The sequence below is a fragment of the Kogia breviceps genome, chromosome 1, assembly GCF_026419965.1.
Source record: "Kogia breviceps isolate mKogBre1 chromosome 1, mKogBre1 haplotype 1, whole genome shotgun sequence".
Taxonomy (NCBI): domain Eukaryota; kingdom Metazoa; phylum Chordata; class Mammalia; order Artiodactyla; family Physeteridae; genus Kogia; species Kogia breviceps.
Genome location: NC_081310.1, coordinates 109,023,272 through 109,048,046, shown reverse-complemented (window position 1 = coordinate 109,048,046; position 24,775 = coordinate 109,023,272).

The following is a 24,775-nucleotide window of genomic DNA, read 5'->3' as shown; positions in this document are numbered from 1 at the left end:
AAAGTCTTCTTCTGTCCTTAGAAATGTCAACTTCCCTGAATCAGATAAATATGTAACATATCCAGAGGAGAAGAGACTATTTGGACAAAATTAAAAACTGTTCTAATATTATTTTTATATCTAATGAACACTGGCATACCTTTTGCTATCTTTAATTTCCTTGGCAAGTTATTTAAATATTTCTTCTAAAAAGAAAGCATTCAGTTTTATGACTCTACTGAAAGTAAAATTATATTCACACTCCAGAGAAAGAAATGTACTTTAAAAGTTCAGCAAGTCTAAAAAGTAATAGAAAAACTTTGATAGTTTCTACAGTATACAAACATTCAATTTTAATGAAATGGTGATAACCCAAAGAACAGTAATTATTTGCTGAAATAATGCATACTTTTTAAAATATGAAAGCTATATAACATGATAGAATCTAGAATTTATCACCTATAATTTTTATCATTTAATAAAAGTTATTCCTCATATTTGCCTATTGCAAGACAGAATTCTCATTTTATACATGAAAAGCTGAAACCTAGATAAGAGTTATCCCAAGTTATACAGAAGTTTATGGAAAAATCAGGAATATAATGTACTACACTTTCGTGTTGATGTTTTTCGCTGTACACCTCAAAATGTTGCTTTATGTATCTTTATACTGTATGACTATCAAAATAACACTCAATGAAATAAAAACTAAATAATCAGCTTTAATTAAATAATCATTTTATGGAATATGATAGGCTATTTAGCTTACTACTTGGGAATTAACACTGAGCATAAAAATATCCATAACTATTAAAAACTATAGAATTGTTGAATCTACAGAAGATAGCTTCTTAACAGTGACATAAGTCTGTCACAATAAAATTGTAGTTTATCAGAATTAGATTGTAAATGGACATCTAGACTACTGAAATTGAAATGAGTCATTATTTGATTTTATGAACTGTTTAAAAATCTGAGGCAATTTTCATAAAATTGGACTATTAAACTGTGAAAATAAAGTTTAATTTCAAGCAAGATAAGCAATAGAAAATTATTTTCACAGCTAATAACTATGAATCCCTTTTTAAAAATTCACTAAGGCCATTTATATAACTGTTGGTAAAGGCAACGCCAAGGCTTTCCTCAAAGATCTTAGTTCCTCAAAAATGTACAGTGATGGAAGTAATCTCTTCAAATCCCATTTCATTTTTCCCAATGTATTATGGGCCAGATTTTCCACAAAAGGAAAAGAAGTAATTCTAGTTATTCTCTAATCAGAATTAGAATTAAATATGTTAGGAAACCTGCATATGTGTCTCAGTTCATTTCTATCTCATAGCATAGCTGTGCAACTTAAAGGAGAAAAACTAGGTCAAGGAGACCAGCACACTCTCTGGTACATAGTCAAATGTTTAATAAACATATATTTCTTCCCTTGTTACTTCATTCAATATCCTAAAATAATTAATAATAATTTACTATACCAGGTAGTGTGTTAGGCTTTAGGAATAAAAGATGATATGGCATAAATTTCAATATATCAAAGATCTTTTCTTTCTTTAATTACATATATTGTCAAAGCCTAGCAAAGTACCTAGTATATGGTAGGAGCTCAACAGTAACTTATTAAATGAATAAGGGAAGAAATAAGTAAATGTTTATAAGAGGTATGGAAGAACTTTTCAATATTAAATGAGACAATCTACTTAAAATGATTGGAAGAGTGCCTACAACATAGTATACGTTATAATTCTTAACAATTATGATTACTCTTACTTTTTTTTTTTGGCTCCGGATGCGCAGGCCCAGCGGCCATGGCCCACGGGCCCGGCCGCTTCGCGGCATGTGAGATCCTCCCGGACAGGGGCACGAACCCGCGTCCCCTGAATCGGCAGGTGGACTCTCAACCACTGCGCCACTAGGGAAGCCCGATTACTCTTACTTTTATTCTACTGTGTAAATGACCCTTCTTCACATTTTCCTCTGAGTACATTCTATTTGCTTCTTAGTTTCTGTTTACTCACAATTTTTTTCCTGGCCTGTCATAACCTACTTGCCTCCTAAACCCTGTGTGCATCCTTGCAGCCCTAGGTCCTGTAGTGATTTATATTTTCTGATTCAAATTCCTGGAAAGAGACTATTACTGGCTGGGCTGCTTGGCCAAACCTGTCCATTCCAGGCCATCTCAAGACTGAGTGTCTTTAAGACAGATGCCCATCCTTATTTAATCAGCAAAATTTGGGAATTGTGTGGGTTGTGTGATATTCTGTCTTTATCTATGACACAGATTTCCTCTGTTACAGTCTGTGGAATGCATGTGACAGCAGAAATATTCCCAGAAAACTCTGACTTTATATGATCCTTATAGCCCCAAAGAACTCACAGCTAGCAGTATTAGTGAAAGAAAGCCTTTCTTCTCATACTTCCACAGCTGAAATCTCAGGGAGTGTTTGATTGAACAAACTTGAGTCACTGCCTATTCCTGATTCAATGAGTATTTGAGACTTGGGTTGGGGAGGGGATGGAGTACCCTGATTAGAAAGACCTGGATCTTGTACTCAGTGCTTGAGTCAGGAGATTGGATCAGATCTACTTGAACCACATAGACTAGAATGGAATAGGAGCTGTCCTTCAAAGAGCAACTGGCAAGATTAATACTTGACTTAGAAAATTTCACATAGAAAAGCATACTCTTTTTAGAGAAACTCTGTCACACTTTAAAACATAATCCTACTGACACTTGGTTTACTGGTCTTTGATATGGTTTACAAAATAATTCCTCAATTATTTATCATACCAAACAACCTTCCTGAGGTAATTTGAATTTAACAGACTTTCAACAAAAAGCTCCTAAATGACTTAAACTCTACTGCTTATGGTGTGAAGGATACAAAAATGAGTAGTACATAAGCCGAGACTTCAAGTAGTGTACAGCCTAAATGCACACACCCACTGAGATCCTACTCAACCTTGTGCCTGAGCTAGGCCTCACAGCCAGCCAAGTGATAACCCTGCCTACCAGCGTGCTGTAGCAATAGACATGGCCCCACCACAACAGGAGGGTGCAGGCAGCTGACATAGGGAACAACTCTTGAGTGCCTAGCTCTGGTGCCAAAGTGAGATTGCACTCCTGAGCCCCACAGGACATCTAAGTAAGGTCACTCCTTCGTAACTGGGACATATAGCTGATTTACCTAATACATATACATAAACAAACACACACAGAATTAGGCAAAATGAGGAGACAAAGGAGTATGTTCCAATTGAAAGAACAAGACAAAACCCCAGAAAAGAACTAAACAAAACCAACATGAGCAATCTACCTGATAAAAGGTTCAAAGTAATGGTTATAAAAATGCTCACTAAACTTGGGTGAACACAGTGATAACTTCAAAAAAGAAATAGAAAATGTAAGAAAGTACCAAACAGCAGTTATAGGTGAACTGAAAACACACTAGAGGGGTTCAACAGCAGATTAGATGAGGTATAAGAATGCATGCAAGCTGGAAGACAAAATGATGGAACTCACCCAGAGACACAAAATGAAAAAGGAATTTTAAAAAGTGAAGAGGTGGGATCAAGATAGCAGAATAGAAGGATTCTGAGCCCACCTCCTCCTAAGGACACACCAAAACTACAACTACATATTGAACAACTCTCTCTGAGAATGACATGAAGACTAGTAGAACAGCTCTTCTACAATTAAGGATATAAAGAAAAAACACACTGTGAAGGGTAGGAGGGGAAGAGAGCAATCTAGTCAGCCCACAAATCCAGCAGGTGACCCAAGATGGGAATGGTATATCACAAGCTCAGAGATCCTCTCCAAGGAGCAAGGGATTCGAGCGCCATATTGGGCACCCCAGCCCAGAAGACTAGACCTGGGAAGATGAGCCTCCTTAACTGGTTATGATTGGGAGAGCTACAGGACTATAAGAAACTCACTTAAAAAGTGACCACACAAATTTATTCACTCTGAGTCCAAGTGCAGAGGCAGCAGATTGAAAAGCATCTGATGCTCTAACTGGCCTCCCAAGGCTACCCCAGCACACCCTCCAGGCCGCACCCAGCTCCAGCTCAGACCCCACAAGGTGGTGCACCTTGGTGCACCCCAGAAGCTCCAGGCTGCACTGAGCTCCAGCTCTAACTTCTCCATCTACAGCCCCAACCCATCAATGCTATGACCCCCAGCATGGCCTGGGAGAAGCCTTGTCCTGCACCAGGCTCTAGGTCTAGACCCTCCAGCTCTAGCCTCTCCAACCCCCAAGATGGTGGGCGTTGGTGTGCCCCAGGAGAATCCCCAGCCCCCACTACCCTTCTAAGGTGGCAGTTTCCGAAGTGCCACAAGAAAAACCCTGGCCTGCACCAGGTTTCAGCTCCGCCCTGCCTCACCCCCACCAAGACAGCAACTCCTGGCTCACTCCCAGCTCCAGCTCCAGCTCCAACCCACATCACCAAGGTGGCAGCCCCAGTATGCCCTGGAAAAAATTCTGGCCTGTGCTTACTTCAGCTCCAGCCTTCCCACCAAAGCCACCAGGCACATGCAGTTTATATAAAGAAAATGCTCCTACACAAGGACACATCTTCAAGACCAAGAGAGGTAACTGTATCACCTAATTCATAGAGACAAACATAGTCAAACAAAATGAGAAGACAGAGGAGTATGTTCCAAATGAAGCAACAAAATAAAATTCCAGGAAAAATCCCTAATGAAATTGAGATAAGTAATTTACTTGATAAAGAGTTCAAAGCAATGGTCATAAAAATGCTCACTGAACTCAAGAGAAGAACAGAGGAACAGAGTAAGAACTTCAGAAAAAAGAATTTTTTTAAAAATGACGATAGTTTAAGGGACCTCTGGGACAACAGTCAAGCATAATAATATTCACAATATAGGAGTTCCAGGAGGGGAAGAGAGAGAGGAAGGGGCAGAAAACATATTTGATAAAATAGTGGCTAAAAAATTCTCTAACCGCGAGGAGAAAATAAAAAATAAAAGAAAGTTCAGGTAAGAACACAATTTCAACGAAGATTCAATGTTCCAGTGAATTCTGACATTTCAAGTAATCTCTAAGACTCTTTATATCTCTTCCTCATATTAAATACTTAGCATGTGATATTCGTTGTGGTTTTTTTAACATCTTTATTAGAGTATAATTGCTTTACAATGGTGTGTTAGTTTCTGCTTTACAACAAAGTGAATCAGTTATACATATACATATGTTCCCATATCTCTTCCCTCTTGCATCTCCCACCCTCCCTATCCCACCCCTCTAGGTGGTCACAAACCACCTAGCTGATCTACCTGTGCCATGTGGCTGCTTCCCGCTAGCTATCCACCCTACGTTTGATAGTGTATATATGTCCATGCCACTCTCCCACTTAGTTTTTTTTTGTGTGTGTGTAGTTATGTCTCCAATAAGATTATAAATTCCTTGGAGATTTAGACTTAACACTTCTTTCTCTTATGCTAGGTTTACATTATAGAAGTGGTTAACTTTTTCTTAAAAACTGAATGTATTGTGTAAAATAAGCTATAACACAAGTATGAAAGTTAGATTCATCACTTTATCCCTTTTAAGATGTTTGGATTTACAGATATTAGACAAAACACGGATGTTAGATGTCATCTAGTCAGTCTCCTATATAATACTGGGTTCATTCTAAAACCTTCATAATAGATCTTTTTCACTTTTGGTGTAAATACTTTTACAAACATAAAAAACAAACAAATTTAATCAATGCCAATAATCATCATTAACATTAACATTATTAAATTATCATTTAGCAACTCCATTTTGGAGTGTTGTGCTGGAGGCATGATGACATATAAGACATAAGCCATACTGTAAAAAAGATTTTTAAGCTATTCAGATATACAAAACATAAACATAAAAATAAAATTAACAATAGGAAGCAACATTTGTTAGGTACTAATTAAGTGAGAAATAGAGGGAATAAACTTCAGGAAGTCAGAGGATGAAAAAATTTCTGAAGCCTGGAACTCTCAGGGAAGACTTCAGGAAGAGCTGACACTTGAAGTAATGGAATTGAAATCAGTGAATAAGTTATCAAGGTTTATGGGGTGTTGTTTTGGAGAGGAGAGAGAAGCTAGTATATTGAGCAGTTTGACTAGAGTGGGGGATTGTTTTAGGTTAGCAGGCAGATGATTCTCTTCTCAGTATATTGTATTTGGATTTATTCTCTGGATATTGGGGAACAATCGAAGCAAGCATGGACTCTATAAATTGCAGGTTTCAGAAGATTAATTTACTAGTGTTGTTTAGGATGTACTGAAGAGAAGGAAATCTTGAGGCAGGAAGACTTGTTAAGATACTGAACAAATCCTGAAGTGATATGAAAGAAGGGACCCACTAGGGTCCTTGGTAGTCAGTTGGAAGTTGGGCAAGATGAGAATAAAGTCACAGAAGGAAGACCCCCAAATTCCAGAAACTAGTTCCTTGAGAAATCATGCTACAATTAGTTAAAAATAAAGAACAAAACGGCTTTGAGATGCTGTGCCTTTAACCTCTGTTTGAAAACTTTTTTTTCTAAGCCACACTCTGAGCAGCTTCCATAGTATGCTTTATATATTTACAGACTACTGCACACTGTTGTGACAATTCACTTTGAAGTTACTCTCAGTGGTATATGGGTTGATGAAAGAAAGTCCTGTAATCTTTCTGAGCAGGGCTGGGATATGGTAAAGCAAAAAGGAATCATGGGGACTAGGCCTGACCAGGTCTTCAAAAGATCTTTTCTCTCCCTGTAAAAAAGTGTTCATTCTTAGTTACCACCATCTTAGAAAAAACTGTGACCCTCAGGGGTTTTATTTGGAACAACATGAATAGTTTTGCTTTCAATAGTCACAGGGCAAATGACAGGTTATATTTAATTTTTTATATATCTTTATTTACATAGACTTTAGTGATATCCCTGCTTGCTGTATAATTTGATTTATTTTGGGACATCAGAAAGAATCCATTGAAGTTGCACATGGCAACTGCCTACTTGGACAGCAAAACATGTAGCACAGAACAGAATAGTAAATAAAATTCAGTTTAAAAAAATCACAGAGTACTTTAAAAGTGAATTGTGAGTATTTTTATAAAAGCATACTTTATCCCAAAACAAAAATATTAGCTGAAGAATAAACAAGTCAGTGTTTGAGAATATGTTACCCTTAATTTACATAAAAGTCCTACAAAACGTGCAATGGATTTAAATTCCTCAAATCTTTTGATGATAGATACAGAAATGTATGAACATAAGGTGAATCATACAAATTATTTTAAAATGTAACCGTGGAATTTAGAAATATAATATGGCCCTTTTTTGCTAACTTTCTTAATTCAATATTTTAAATAATAATGTTTTGCCTATTTAACATAGCAGTTAAAGTTTGGATTCTGAATCCCGATGTTATACTCTAGCTGTGAGACCACAGAGAAGTTACTTAACCTGTCTCTGCTATAGTTTCCTCAACTGTAGAATGAAAGTAATAATACTAGTACCTGCTTTATAGAGTTGTAAAGCTTAATGCCTGAGTATGTGTAAAAAGCTCCTAGAAGAGGATCTAGCAAATACTAAATGTTATGTGTCTTACTATTATTTTCTATCTGCAGTTATTTCTGTGAGAATAATATGATAAGTGTAAATGCCATAGACAGTGCCTGGAATATTCTAAGTGCCTAAAAATCAATAGTCAGTTTAAAAAGTAGAAGTAAATGTGTCTAATAATTTATTAAGGAGAAACTGTTGTCATTACTAATTAAAACAAATCATTAATTATTTTGCTTTAAATGTCATTTCCACAGACAATTTTAGTAACAACTAAAGACTGCTCTTCATTGTTTTCCCAAAGAGGTTCTAACCAAAAAATAAAACTGTAACTAATGATATATGATCAAACTCATGACTTATTATATGCCATCTCCATGACTATTTTGTACTTACACATGCAGCTTTAAGAGTATTTTATTCCATAGCTTTGATTGAAGAGAACTTTCAGCTAAAATATCCAAATTAAAACAATTAAATCCTCAATTTCATTTCATCTTTCTTAATCAAGTTACATGTAGTATTATAAGTAATTTAAACCAATGATAATAGTTAAATTGATAGCAATGTAATAATATTTCTTTTCAAAGCAGAGAATTGCCTGTCAAATTTCATTTTAATTCAACACAGCCCTGAAGTGACTAATACTTATTTAAATGCTTTGTTAGTTAATACAAGGGATGCAAAATAAGTTACACAGCCTCAAGATTTAATCAGCTTAGAGTTAGATGAATATACAAAAGAATATGAGATAAGATAAAGTAAATGCAGTAAGAGAGTTCAATGAGTGTCACAAGAGGAAGAGGTTCCATATGGTTGAGGATGGGAGGAAAAAGTGAAAAGCATTGAGACAGGATTTGAAGGATTGCTGGAATTATGACAGATGGAGAGGAATTATTTTATGGTAGTGATTGAGGGCATCTTTGGGTAGAGCAAATAATGTAATGTGCTTGCATAGAGTGGATTTTTTGAAACTGTAGTACATATGGTTGGAAATGTAGAGACAGTTTTTAAGCTCTGATATCAAGGTAAAGCATTTGCTCTCAATTATATAGGTATTTTCTTTTTCCTTCTTATCCTTTAAACTCTTTAGAACCCTAACTGTGATCCCCAAAAGCTATGAAATTGTTCCTTCACTCTTTAATTACATTTTTATTTTAATTAAAGTAATGTGCTTGAATAGCTAAATAAGTCAGATTGCAGCTAACGGTTTATAATGAAAATAGTAGTTCCTGCTCTATCTACAGCCCAACCCCAAGTCCCACTTCACAAAAACTTTTAAGTTATTGAGACTAGATGTCTTGATTTTAAATATATATATGTTTACTGCTATTTTAAAATTTTTTTTAATTGTTTACAGATTTCCTATTGTGAAGATGAATATTTAGCTGTCTAACACAGGCTGATAAACTGCCCCAAACACTGTATCTCTTTTATTTCTCCCAACTCACCCTTTCTTTCCTTATCTCTCTCTCTCTCTCTTACATCTACACACATGCAGTACACATACTTCCTCCCACTATGCTCTCAATATAACTTATTAAAATTTTTGTTTAAATAAATATAAAGTGTTTACATGCCTATGAATATGTAAATATTATTTAAGCTGAACCACTTAGTGAACCGTAGTGACATTTGTTTCTCTGAGTAGGTTTTATTTTTCCTAGAATTTTTAATTACTTCATTTTGCATTTGCTTAAGTTTCAATGTACTAACTAGTCTCCTCCAACTCTGAGATATTAATAAAACATCAGCAAATGGTCAAACACATTAAATAATCAGTGCATCTATCTATCTTTCTACCTATATTTCTTTCTATCTATTTATCTATCTATCTATCTATCTATCTATCTATCTATCTATCTATCTATTTCTCTTTAATCTACAATGTCAATGCTCCTAGAGACCCTAAACCTTCATTTCTACCCGGATTGATTGCTCTCTAGAACAATGTGCTAATGTCCTGGGATTTCCCTTCATCATCATTCTGAGAATCCTATCTACTGGTCTCTTATGATAAAGTTATTTCCTTGCTTCCTTTACTGCTTTTTCATTCTATTTGCTCTTTCATTAAAAATAGCCTTTTATTCATATAAATATTTTAGAGGGCTTTTGTAAGGAAGAAAGATGAAACTCCTGGGTTCTAGTCACCATATTTAACTGAAAGTCCCTCTTAATTATAACAGGTGATCTTCTAGAAGTTCACAGAGAGATGATATTTGGCTTAAACTTTACCAACTAATTACTTCCATGCCTCACAACTCATTTGTATTGGCACCAAATCTTCTCTTTTTCCTTCAAATTTGAAAAATGACTAATTCTTATCTTGATTCCCTGCCTTCCCAGATCTAGTTCTACTTCCTTCACAGTGATGCTTACTAAAAATTTGCTACCTTTGCTAGCTCTGTTTCTACAGCTCACTCCACAATTCCTGGCAACCAGATTTTCAGGCCTACCACCTCTTTGAAATGGTTTGTATTCGGGTTACTCATGACCCAAAATGACATTTTTAAACATTTTGTCTACTTTTTTTCCATCCATAATATTTTTGATGCATTTAACACTTTTAGTCTCTCCCTTTTAAAGACGCTCTCCTTGTGTTGCTTTAACAGCACTCTCTTGTTTTGTACATTTTAATCAGAAGTTGATTTCATGTCATTAAATTAAAGCAAAAAAGGATTGTTTATTTATTTTTTGTTGTTAATATTTTTGTTTTGTTATTGTTGTTGTTTAATGAGAGATTTTGGACAGTGAGAAAACAGAAGGGCAATTGCCCCAAGGTTCATTTTTCTCCAAAGTGTAAGTCAGAAGGGCTTCCCTGGTGGCACAGTGGTTGAGAGTCCGCCTGCCGATGCAGGGGACACGGGTTCGTGCCCCGGTCCGGGAAGATCCCTTATGCTGTGGAGCAGCTGGGCCCGTGAGCCATGGCCGCTGAGCCTGCGCGTCCGGAGCCTGTGCTCCGCAACCGGAGAGGCCACAACAGTGAGAGGCCCGCGTACCGGGAAAAAAAAAAAAAAAAAAGGCAAAGTGGAAGTCAGAAAAGATTGATCATATTCTGTCATCACATTCACTTGTGGTGGATGAAATTTGTGATGGATTTAACTGTACTTTTTTACAATGATAAGTTTTACTGACTGTACTTTTTTACAATGATAAGTTTTAATTCTATTTCTAGGGGATGGGGACATGGTGCATCAAATTAGTTATCTCAACGGCTTTTACTTTCATAAGAGAAGTCTCTTGTCATTTATGATCCATTATTACCCTTCTGTATATCTGCTTTGATTTTACTATATGTTTTATAAAGTTTCTCTGAAAACTGCCCCACATTTTTCATACCTAAAAATCACTTCTCTCTTCTATATAACTTTCAGACATATTGCATGATTCACTGTATTTTTTTTCATGTAAAAAGCAGTACTTGCCTTTTCTAATTATTCTACTTCTTAGGCTGGAGATTCGTACATTAAATTGTTAGTTACTAAGTATTAAGTCTGGAACAAGATATGACACTTCAGATATAGCAAAGGTAAATTATGGCATACAGCACTATTATAAGGTGTGCTACTATTTTTGTAGTAACTTTACCCACTCTATAACCACAAATAACTATTTGTCTAGTATGTGTGTCGTTTTAAGGAAATTATGTTGCAGCTTGTAATTACTTACACTGACATCCATCTGCTCAAACTTAGACATTGCACTGTCTCAAATGCACTTGAGGCGGGGAGAGGAGGAGAGTGCCTGGTATGTTTTCTTAGAGCTGATTAAAACCATGGTATTTATTTTGGTCCTTTAAGAATAAATTTGCTTTACTGTGGGATCAATGAGTCTAGTTGTGTTTCCTTGAAAAGTGAAATACTTATGATGTGGCAATTTAGAGAGAGAAGAGAGAAAATGTGAACAAGCTCTTGGGTTTTTCTCAGGGATGATTCCATGTCTACGATGACTATTAACTGTATATCACACACACACATACACACACACACACACACATACACACACACACACACACACACACAGCATTTGTAAGATAGTATTAATTGCCTGAGCTGTTAAGAAGGCTTTCCCCATCATTTATTTTTCTCATTAAATAGATTTCTAAGCAAATTAACAGGACTTACAATAGCCCTATTAAAAGGCTTTCTTTTCGTACATATTCCTCATTTTTGCCCTGTGTACTCTGCATGTATTTCTGCTTTTGAGCCATTTGCTCTTTCACAGACCATGCCCTCAGATTATTTCTCTGCTTGGAATGCCTGTAAATTTGTCCCTATTACTCAAAATCCTGATTGTCTCTCATATTCATATATTATCTACTTTGTAAAATACTATCTCATATCCCTCTAAAAAGTGAATCTTTCCTTTCTCTTTGCTTCCAAACATGTTTTTGAGTTTCTTTTATGAAATTTGTCACAGTTAGTTATACATAATGATTAAATGTCCTCTTGTCTTTCTTTCCATCTAGGCTGTAAAATCTGTAAACTCCTTTCCATGAAGAATCATACCTTACTTATATATTTGGAATGCACATAGCTGCAGGTGCCCACCAGCAAGTACTCAATGCATGTTTATTAACTCACAGAGTCAATACTGTTATCCCTCTGGGAATGCTTTCATTTTGTTTCTCTGTTTATGGAAATTTTCTGTCCTTCAGAAATCAACTCTTCCTTGTCATCAGTGACCCCAACCCTCAGTAATGTCTCTTTTTCCTAACTGGAAAGTTGCTTGGAGGATCCAAGGAGCTCAGGTACAAGGAGAGTGTCTGGCACAACATTAGTACTATGTGAGCTTTAGCACTATGGGTTTCATTTATAGAAACTCACAATGTCTGTAATGCACAGAAAGGTTATGCACTCAAGGTTACCTGGTGGGTAAGTGGCAAAGGGGAATGGAGACTTGGGCCTTTAACTCTTCATCAGAATTTGTAACAGAGCTCTCTAAATGATTGCATCTGTCCCACGGTCCCTGTGACCCTGGCTGTCTGGCTAATGAAATATGCATAAAGGACACTCTGGAAAATTAGACCATTTATTATTAGCTAGAGCTTAGTTCTAGCTCTTTGAGAAAAAAAAAATGATTTTCTAGTTTAAGTTCTAAATTAAAATTAGATAAGCAAGTTTCTTGGTCCTTTACTTTGATTCCCCAACCACATTCCCATATGTCTTTTGTGTGTGTGTGTGTGGTACACGGGCCTCTCACTGTTGTGGCCTCTCCCGTTGCGGAGCACAGGCTCCGGACACAAAGGCTCAGCGGCCATGGCTCACGGGCCCAGCCGCTCCGTGGCATGTGGGATCCTCCCGGACTGGGCACGAACCCGTGTTCCCTGCATCAGCAGGCGGACTCTCTACCACTGTGCCACCAGGGAAGCCCCTATATGTCTTTTAAAAGGGAAGAGACACATCCTATAAGGATTGGACTTGCTTGAGACATCTCTTACTGTAACTATCATGTGGGAAGGACTGAAATATTATTTTCATTTAATTTCCTTATTATTTGCCAGGAAAATCTTGCCTATTATTTGTCAGGAAAATATTGCAAATATTTGCAATATTACAATTATTTACCAGGCAAATAATACAAATATTGTCTCTGCTTCTTCCCACAATAATGTGTGGGAAGCACTGGTATCCCCTTTAACTAATGAGAGGAAAGAAGCTCATAGAGTGTATATGACTTGCCCCAAAGTACTCAATAAAAGAAGCTGGTAGAGTATTAAAAATCTCTGGCTCTGGCCTTGAATAACACGAGTTCAAATTCTGGGTTTATTAGTTATCAATTATGTGATCTTGCTAAATTTTCTTTAGTTTTGTCATGTGTAAATGGAATGATGATATTATACAACATGTATTGTTGCTGTAAAAATGTTTTTAAAAATCTGATTTAAATGAGAGGTAAGATAATTTGGTTCCAGATCTATGGTTTAGCTTCTACAGGCATTATGCAATATTCATTCAATTCATTCAAAAATATTTATTCAGCACCTGTTCTAGGTTCTTGGAATAAGTCAGTGAAAAAAAAAGTCAAGGGTTCTTGCTCCTGTGGAGCTTATATTAGAGCAGGAAGAGAGAGCAATACACAAAATAAACAGGTAGATCATATAGCATTTTTTTTAAGATGACAAGTGCTATGGGAAAATAAAGGGTAGGGAAACATGGGTTGAAAATATCTAGAGGTGCAAATTTAAGTGGATGATCAGAGTAGAGTTACTAAATAGATCACAATTGGAAAAAGATCTGGAGAAGATGAAGGATATTGAGAGCTTTCCAGGAAGAGAGAAGCTTTGCACAAAGTTCCTAAGATTGGTTGTTACCTGATATGTTTGAGCAACAGCAAAGTGGCCACTGTGGTCAGGGAGAGAGTAGAGAGCAGATGAGGTCAGAGTACAGCATTGTAAGTCTTCATGAGGATTTTGATTTTCACTGTGCAGAGAAGTGAAATTATCTGATGTGTTTGAGAACAGATCATAAGGGAATGATGGCAGAAGCAAAATGGCCAGTTAGGAGGTGACTTCAGTAACCTCCTATGAAGGATGTGCCAGCTCAGACCACAGTGGGAGCAAGAGTGGTGAGGAATGATCAAAGTCTGGAGATAATCTGAGAAACTTTCTTCAGATGAGTTGTAGATGTGAGAGAAAGAATGAATTGAAAAATCAAATAAATGTATTTGATTGCAAGTAAATACTTAAGCAAGAAAAATTAACTAATTAATTAAAAGAATACCAACAGTTTATAAAAAATGAAAGAACAGATTAGTTTTTGGAAAGGAAAAGAACCAGTCATTATAGTAAAAAAATGTAAAGTTTGGTTTTACCTTTTAAAGAAAGCATCAAATGAAGTGTACCATATGTGGTGAGGATATTAGTTACTCAAGCATTCATCTTCTTACTCTTGATTCCAGGGTTTCATTCTCTGGACTTCTAATGGAAAAGGCAGGGTATGAATGAAGACATGGCAGTCTTTGGCAATGCCGAAACTCCAAAGACAGAATACACTATTACCTTTCCAGTAGTAATTTGTGGGTTTATGAAAGAACACATGTCAAAGAAGGACTTGCTTATGGGTTCAGAGGGAGATTACAATATAAAATAAATGTAATGATATAGTTTAGCACATGCACATGCCCACAGAACTATGACATGTACTTAAAGACATGAGAAAAATTGAAAAAAAAAAAACTCAGCAGTAGTTCATCTTCAAAGAATGGGCAAATATGTACTTTTCTTCCCATAAAAGATACGATTTTAGAGTTCCAGGATGCTCTTATTTTCTTTCTTCCTTTCTTTTTTCCTTCCTTCCTTCCTTCCTTTCCTTCTTTTTCTTTCTTTCTTTCTTTTTCTTTCTTTCTTTCTTTCTTTCTTTCTTTCTTTCTTTCTTTCTTTCTTTCTTTCTTTCTTTCTTTCTTTCTTTCTTTCTCTCTTTCTCTCTTTTTTTCTTTCTCTCTTTCTCTCTTTCTCTCCTTCTCTCTCTTTCTCTCTCTCTCCCTGATTTGTTTTTAACGTAAGGAGTTCCACTTTGGTATATTGCTTTTATAGAGCAATTGTCATGGCTTTTTTAATTGCCAGACAAGAAGAGTCTCTACCTAACTTGTTTAAAGCTAAAGGGTATTTGTTGTCTCATGTACTGAAAATGTAGGAGATTTGAATTAGGGTTAAAAGGATGTCATCAGGAGCCAGGCTCACTCCATTTATGACTTACCTTCATTCTCACCAGCCACACCATTCTAACTGTTGAGAAAACAAGTGGAAAAAATACTTGTTTCTCTCCCAACTATTATAGCAAAGTCTTAGTTTGTAACTTTGCCTCCAGCTGGGTCATATGTACCTCTGAATTAATCACTGGATCCAGGGAAGTGCAGTGCTTTCATCTCTAAGACTGGGGGCCCATCCTTCATTCTCAGCTGGAGGAGGAGTCAGCTGAGAATGAAGGAGCAATAGTCGGCCAACGAAAAATGTGTATGCTGTTACCAGGTAAATGGCAAATGATGGCAGAATGACAGATTCCTAGTTCAGGAAGAGTTAATGTGTTGAAGATGGAACAAGGAAACTTCAACAAATTTACTTTTTTATTTTCTCATTCTGGTTTTAGTATGTATCACTATTCTCCCATAGCCATCCCTTTCCTTTGGCTCAGTCATCAAGTTCTGTGAATTTATCATTCATAATGTCTTTTGCATTTTCACTTTTCTTTCCATTTTCACTGCCACCATTCAAATTTGGGTTATTATTAATTCTTGTCTAGATAGTTGCTTTAGCCTCCTAATTGATCTTCCAGGCTTCAATTTCCCAGTGTTTTACTTATATACACCAATTTTATTTCATGTTATTTTTCACGTTTCTATGATTGCTAATTTTTAAAATTTTGTTTCTCAGTGCTATAACATAAAAATCACTGACCTTCCCACATTTCTATCTAGCATCCAGGAATATTATTTTTAAACTAATTTCTGCTTATTAATTGTTAGACTTATTTGTGAGTAAAATTTATTCAAAATTGAGTCGAATTCAGTGCAAACTCTTTAAGCTTCTCCACAACTCTAAAACTCTATCAGTAAAGAAACATCATCCTATTGAAATTTTGGAGCCATAGAGTATTTTTTATTAGGAAAACCAATATGGCACAAAAATTGTTTTAGAAAAATAAGTGTGACTGGGTGTTAGTTGAAGGAAACACTGGAGGCAGAAAAACAAATTAGAAGGCTATGACCTTAATATCAATATAAGCATGATGTGATAAGGTCTGGAGCAAAGGAAGTGGAACATGGAAATTAAAAGGAAGGCAGTCTGAAAGGGAGAACTTTATATTTACTTCTCAATTTAACTATAAAACTTTTAAGGGTTAGAATTGTGTCTTCATCTTTCTCCCTGAATTGACTAACAACCAGTAGCCTTCAGTAAATCCTATGAATGTTATTGAACAGACTTTTGTGACTGATGATATGTGGGAGAAGTTTCAGTCTGAGTACTTAGGAGAAGTATAAAAATTATGTCCAAAACATTTTTCTTTTCTCTTCTTTTCTCTTCCCTTTCCCCCCTCCCTCCCTCTTTCTTCCTCTTTCTCTTTTTCTTCTTTCTCTTTTTTTTGTCAGAAGAAAGGAATTATTTATATGGCTTGCTGGAGGTTTTTTTTAAAGAAAGGTACTATGCCCCTTTATAAGTTGATGCTCTGATGATTTTTCTGTTAGGATAATATGCCTAACACCTTTTAAAAAATAATGGCAAGGAGAATAGTTGCTCTTCCTATTCCCACATTAAAGATTCACCTGTCTTAAAAAGAAGGCTGGAGGCTACCAAGATTTATGCTTCTCAATTTGTCAGAGAAAGTAAACCTGGGTCTTACATACAAAAATCTATGATGGAAGACTCCAGGGTCTTGCTTACTTCTTAGTTCACCCTCTTGTACTTACTGGTAATATAAAAACTTGTTTATTCCATATGAACAAGTATCAGAGAAGATTCAACATTCTATGTGACTGGCTTGCAATGCTCACTAACAGAACTTTATAGTTTGTAAAGCACTTTTGATGATATTATCATATTTAATACTTGAAATAACTTCCTGAAACAAATGTAACAAATGTTTTGAATGCACTTTATTAATGAGGAAACTAAAGCCCAGGTAACATAAACATGTATTTTTGCTTTGCTCAGTTTAGCTTATTTTTTCTGGGACTTGACCTTTTACTTCTGGGAAATTATTCTTTGCTCCAACATATTGTCCAAATCAGAACTGCCATAATCTTACACGATCTCATCTAGCTGGCCACAAATACCTCTCTAAGATGGTTGTATGTGCCGTGCTGGACAAATATAATACCTAATCCTCCAGCTACAGTAATTCTAGAACCAGTATATAACAAACCTGACCAATTAGAGTCCTTGCTTCCCTGCAGTTTAAAGTTAGAACCATGGAAAAAGGAGGGTGAAATTGTGAGGTGTGAAGTCAAGAGTCAACAGATGTGTGCCACCTACTATATGGAAAAAAGTGAATCTGGCACACAAAAGTAGAGCCAAAAGAGGAAGGAGTACTGATTAATATATGAGCTCTGGTTCTTCTGATTCATAAGGCAAAATTCTATCCTCAGCTAATATAGTGGTTTAATTATATGAACTGATAAATTAACGTTTATTTGGCTACTGATAAATTAACGTTTATTTGGCTAATCTGGTTCATGTCAGCTTTCTGTCTTAATCAAAAGAGTTCTAATACAACTGAGAATATAAGTACAATGTCCAATATTACTTAGTTAATTAGTGACAAATGCTGGAAAAGATCCTGATTTTCTGATAGTCCAAAGCATATTTTTGAATACTTGACAGTGATTACTTGTATGAGGTAGACACTGTCAATATTCCACCTGTGTCCCTTTGAATCCCTTTGTTACTTTCATGTGCACAGGATCCCAGTGGGCTTTCCCTCCCACCAGCCAGTATCAGTGTTTCTTTTTTGAAGGACTCTCTTCACATTGTTAGAACCAACTCAGCCTGTACTGCATGAAAACAACAAATGCCTGGGAATTACCATCCCCTGGGAGCAGCCCTTAAAAGGACTGACAATTAGTAGGTCTTAATTCTCCATCTTTGGTAAGGATAGCTCTGAGATGTGATTGATTTATGCTGTTTCTGGAGTTTCCCTGAAATACTGAGTCAAATATACCTTCCACAGGACTTGCTTGATATTATACCTTTACATGGCCTCCTTCCATTTTTATTCCTTTGGAAGGTTTTTGTTTTTCTTTTTTTTTTTTTAACCCTCTGCCCCATGGAATCCTCTTAGGGTATCATTCTAGGGGACCCAACCTAAAACAACAGACTACCTAAGCTAAATAGGCAATCCAAGAGTTTAACGATTAAGAATGAGAGGCCTCAGGCCAGGAACCTGGGTGTAAGATATCAAAGGTAGGTAGAAGAGAATCGTTTGGGAGCGGAACATGAAAAAGCAGGTACTAATATAAACCATGATAGTTGTGTTATTCTTCACCTGGAAATGGGAATTAATCAGAAAATGACCTAAAAATGTGGTTCAGCTATATTTCCAGTGAAATGAAAGGGTACACCTTCTTCACACGAGCCAAACATTACAGAGCAGTATTTTACACTGGTGTGTATTTTGGCTTACAATTAAGGTTATAATTTATTCTTCTTGGTTTATTTCCCAGTATTCACAGCAAATGTCCAGCATACCTGACTGAAGAGTATTGTTGGACAGAATTTTAGGAAGAAATCTTTACTAAAACTGTTAAAAAAGTTATGATCTTTCCAAAAGTTCAGGATTAGAATTACCAAACAGCTGATTTGTTGATTCTCTGAGAAGTGTTCAATCTCTTCTCCCCAAAGCAAATACACAGACAAAAACCTTTTCTGCATTGACCAGGGTACACCTACCCCAGTTGTCTGTTGAAGCCTTATTCAAATGAATGGAGAATAAAAATATGAATAATTCACTGATGTAAAAGTCACAATAATTCTGAGATATAAGCTAGAAATATGGGGTTAAGGAAAGTAGCCTTTGATTCAATTATTTAAGCATTTCAGACATTTATTTTGTTTTCAAAATATTTCTGAAACCCTGGCCCCCAAATTTTCTAATCCGTTCTCAAAATATATTAGAAAGAGAAGGCTCAAGAGGGAGGAGAAATGGGCATATATGTATGCATATGACTGATTAAATTTGTTGTACAACAGAAACTAACACAGTACTGTGAAGCAATTATACTCCAATAAAGATGTATTAAATAAAAAGTTTCATGAACATAAGCTTCTGCCTCCTCAGTGTGTTTTTTGTTTCCTTCATTTGCTGTTGTACTGAATGTAGGCTTAGGGGTGTTGTGCCTTTGTGTGTGTCTGTCTGTTTGTGTAGTACTAATTCTTACTGTTCTCTTCATAGCATTTCCATGGCCCTGGTTCTAATAGATGTGCCTCTCTGTCTTGACCTTCCCTAGAGGAGTGCTCTATTCAAAGGAGTATTCTAGACAGTAATCAAAGAAGCAGCTCAAAAACAATAGTTTTATAAACTTTTTTTTTTTTTTAACTGTGAGCTACTTGATGGCAGGAACCGTGACTTGTTCGTCTTTGTATTCCCTAGCTAGAATGTGGGCATACAGAAGATGCTCAACAAATATTTGAACGAATAAATGAACGAATAAATGGCTTATGTGTAGAAAGTTCCAAACAGGTAATCTTCCCCTCCCCCGCAACCCATAACACTCCCAGGAAAAAAGAAAGTTGGGTTAGGACAGTGGGTTCTAAGACATCAACTTCTCAATGTTGGACTTGTCTCCTCGCTGAGGATATTAGGATATCTTAGAAGGAAGCACACAGAAAAAAATGCGTGGCTTTTATTTTCTTTTTCTGTCTATGGAGCAGACTGTATCCAGTAAAAGATGTGGCACATTAACTTTTCAATATGTGACCTACTCCGTTTTTATTCCTTTTCATAACTTCTTGATAATTAAAAATTATTGCTATTATTTATGTTTCGTGTTTTGAAAGGTTAGTTTACTTCTGATAGAAAGGCACTATATAAGGGTGATAAATAACTAAACATAGTTATAAAGTTAATGTAAAACTGCAATGAAGAGACTGTGCAAGGTTAAAGAAAGCGACCTGGTAAGTCTTAAACACAGAATTTCTCACTTCCATCCCAGTGCTCTTTTCAGTAAACTATGGTCATATTTGCTTCAAATTTCTTGGATTAGCTGTAGCAACATACAAAACAATATTCTGCTCTATGCCATTTTCCATATTAATTTGTAAGGACTTATAAGGTATAAATTGCAGAGTTTTATCCAGGTCTCAGAAAAGTCCTGTAGGTCTCCTAAAGTAACAACAGCAGTACTAAAAGATGTACAGGAAAAGTAACTTTAATGAATACAATACTAATATCCATTAGTTAAATGGAAGAGTGATTATTATGATTACACAACCTATTCTTCTGGTTAAACAATACCACAGTATTATTATTATTATGAATATATGGAAATTTTTTTAGATTAGGAAAATTATTCTATGCATAAGATAACTAATTCAGACAAGTTGAAATCTATTCTAAATTGAGCCACTGAGGAAAACAACAGAAATCTATATTAGGTTTCTCTTCTTCAAAAACCCAAATTTTACAAGAAATTATACAAACATTTTTTAAAGTCAAGCATCTAACACACTATATTAAAAGATTGCTCATCTCTTATCCCATCACATCCTTAGTGCACAGTCTTTGCTTTGCTTGCTAATATATTCCCAGCTCTCTGCAAATTATGCATTTAAATTACCAAACAGCTGATTTGTTGATTCTCTGAGAAGTGTTCAATCTCTTCTCCCCAAAGCAAATACACAGACAAAACCCTTTTCTGCATTGACCAGGATAAACCTACCCCAGTTGTCTGTTGAACCCTTATTCAAATGAATGGAGAATAATATATGTAGCCATACAATATATTATCTGTATTACATACCATGGCCTAGGTTATGACTTCAACCAATAAACGCAAAATCTGGAGGCATGTAATATACTGTTTTTCCATTTGTGTTTTTCACCAAATCATCTAACAAAAATTAACTTAGCACTCACTATGTGTCCAGCTCTGTTCTAGGTGTTAGATGGGCAATCTAGAGGGTGATACAAAACCAGAGAACAATACAACCTGTTTTAAGGCAACTTATCATTGTCCTTATAAAATGTTGTTTACTAAAGATAATTTTAAATTATTTAACTACATTAAAGAGAAATATCTGAAGTTTCTCAGATGCTCAGAGCAAATTATGAAGTCAATCTTAAAATTAATCTTAGAAAATTCTATTTCTTTCATACAAGTTATATATCAATGCTTAGAATATAAATACAAAGTAATTTGATTATAAATTAGAAAATTTCAACACAATAAAAGATTTTATTTGCCATTTTGAAGATCTTGAAGATGTAATGAAAACTGAACATTCTTATACAAATACTAGTTCTTCTGCTTAGGGATTTAGAGAATGTTTGTCCCTCTGGGTGGGAATATAACTTTAGTTAATTCTTGTGCCCCATGAATCAAGGAGATTTTGACAGAGTTGAAACAGATTTCAGAACGTTTTAACAATTTTTAGAGCTTCGGACTTTTCTCAGACTCTCAATATTAGCAACAAATGTGGCAAAAATCATTTCAGATTTGGTTTAATTTTAAGATATTTTCTCTTCCTAATAGAAAAATGATGCCAATTAAAGGCTTTTTTTTTCTTCTAAAGGGGTTTTTAGGTGTGCTAATGAAAGTACGTAGAGTGCATATACTTTTTAAATCATAATAATGCCCAGCACCCCTCCCCCAAGCTTCTCATATGCCACCAGCCCTACCTTTGATAATTACTGAAATAATTGAACTTAAGCGTACATTAAATTTTCACTTTTTTCTTCTTCATTTCTATTTCTACTTGGAAAAAATTCCTCATTATTACTGTACCACTAAATTTCAGTTTTCCAGAACATATACAAGTATAGATTTGGACAATTTTCCTGTCTGTGATCATTCTGTGGTATAAAAGTCATATTGCTTCCACTCTTTTTTTCAGACTATTACCATTAGTTCACTGCTTCCTTTTTATTACACCTCTCTTTGGTTCAAGTAAGGGAACTTAATGCCAAGATCAAGATATTTTTCTTCTTTGATAAGTGTTATTACTTTAGAATTATGTGAGCATGATATTCACTTGCACTGTCTCTCAATTGTCCCCTTTAGATGAAGGTATGGTAACAGATAAGAGGCCCCTATTTCTTGAAGTTGGCAAGCACAGGATGAACTGAAAATACACATTGTTTTATTGTCGTTATTTATCACACAAAATGCCAGTGATAAAAATTACATGCAAAATAACATAATGCACTTAAAACAGGCTTTAAGACATTTTTCTGGAAAAGAAAAAGTCTATAAAATATTAATAATAAAGAAACTAGAAATTGATTTAGCTATGGAAGCCCTTAATACTGGATTTAGGGTACAGGATGGTGTATACTTAGAAATTTAGGCAGGTTCAAATTCTCTTCCTGTCACATGCTAGCTATTTGGTGTAGTGTAGTGGCCCTCTGTTAATTGGACATCTACCTCATCTCCTCCCTTTTTCTGTCAAAGTCCATAACTTTATATTGGTCTTTTATCTCTCCTCCACTCTCTTCCCACATGTTTGGATTGGGCCCCATTCTTGACTCAAAGTTAGAGAAGTGAACTTGTCCAAAGTTAATTGGTGCATCACATTGCTTCAGAGCCCAAAGCTTGGCTCAGGCATGGGCATGAGACATGATCAGGGACAGTAAAAGCAGTGAGGCTTCTCTGGGAATTGCTAGAGCAGAGGTAGTTGGTACTCTATCACCAGGCTTTACTTGAGAGATCTCAGACAAGGTGCTGCCGCAGCTACCTCATTATTACCTATAGCCTGAAACTGAAGTCCACTCAGAGAAAACATTGCTGAGAAAAGGTGTGAAAGTAAGTCCTGATGACTTTGTGCCCTGTGTTCACCTATGCCAGTGATAGGCATTATTTCTAGAATTCTCAGTTATATAAATATATACTTTCCTTTTTGGCTTAGGCCATTTGGGATTGATTTTTATGCAGTACTTAGTACTTGTACTAAATAATTTTCACTGACTCAGATTTTGATATCAGAATGTGATAATGTTAGAAGTGCTAGTTTCTCAAAGTTTGAAACTGGATGAGAAGAAATAGTATGTACAGTGGTGAGGTGCCCTGGGAGACTGGCAATTCTTATTCTCGGTAGTTAAATAGCTAATTAGAATGTTGCCTGTTGGATCATAGAATTTAGACAATGGGCCTATTAAGGCTGCAGAATAAGAGATTAGGTAGAAAAAATTCAGAATGCTGGAGTATGTTGGTACATTTTGCACCTGGTGAGGACCTATAGGAAACTGAAAAGCTTAGCTAAAACTGGCCTATCTGAAACCAAAGAAAAAAGAAAATAAAATTTTTCTACAAAAGCCAGTTTTGCTTAGGGCTTGCTATCTACATGCTTCAGAAACTAGAAATCTGAGGACTGGCATGATGGAAATACTACCCAAACTAACAATCAGAGGCAAGTTGGCAGGTAATAATCAAGAACCTCATGTTATGTACTTCCTGCATCACAAGGGGACAATTGCTTCTGCAGAGCTGTGGCAGAAAAGAGAAGATTTTACAGGGTTTTGTCTACCCAGGTTTTCAAATTACCCATTGAGCTTGAAAAGAGAATATGTAAATTCCAGATCTAAGGTAGCACCATGCTTCTCAATAAAGCCAAAGACTGACGGTGACAGGGGGAAGCTTTTAGTTTTATTCATTTTCATTTGGGTCTTCTGACTTGTAATTTGAAGTGTCCTTAGCTGTTAAGGATATACATAGATCCTTGCTTTCTTACATGTAAAATAGGAAAAACAATTTTCTTCCAGATGATTTTAAGGATTAAATTAGACCATACAAGCTGAAGTATTAAGCATAGTGCCTGGTACATAGTTGAGAATTGATATGGCAACAAATATTATTAGTATAGGTAGTTCAAAGCTCCAAATAAGAAAGTTTAGAAAATTTAGGTAAAGCATAAAAATTTATATAGCGAACATTAAACTTGTAGAATTCATTATTCCAAGAGATAGTTCTGATGGTAAATACATTTAAAAAAAATAACAGCCCCATAATTATGTAATTATTGAAGTTAAAATTTTCTTACATACATTGATAGCAACATATGATTCTGAGCTAGTATCACTATTTTATTGCATTGTAAATAATTGTTTAAATTTATTTGTCTCCCACCTAGACTATCTTTGCATCGTTTATGTTTAACATACTGCTTGGATCACAGTAGGCTACTAATTTATGTTTGTTGATTCTATTTATATGTGAGTTATTTAATTAATGAAAATCTTCATCTCTTTCAACCATCAAAACAGAATCATATTTGGATCATAAATCTAATCAGAGTATTTTTTTGTTCAATGCCCATTTAAAAATACTCAAATTTGCATACAAAACATGGCCTTAATTCCTGATTTATGCTGGAAAAATTTTACCATGCTGAAGAGTTTTACCTGTTTGTCTTTCTAGGGCTCTTTTATACTGACTCTCCTTGTACTACTTCTCCAGTCTATTGAATTATTTACAGTGTCCCCAGCCTTGGACCCAGGCTTAAATAATTATACTAAGCAGAATTACAAATTTTTGCTGAAGGTACTTGATAAATAAGAGCAGGGCTGGACCATATATTCAAAATATGAAA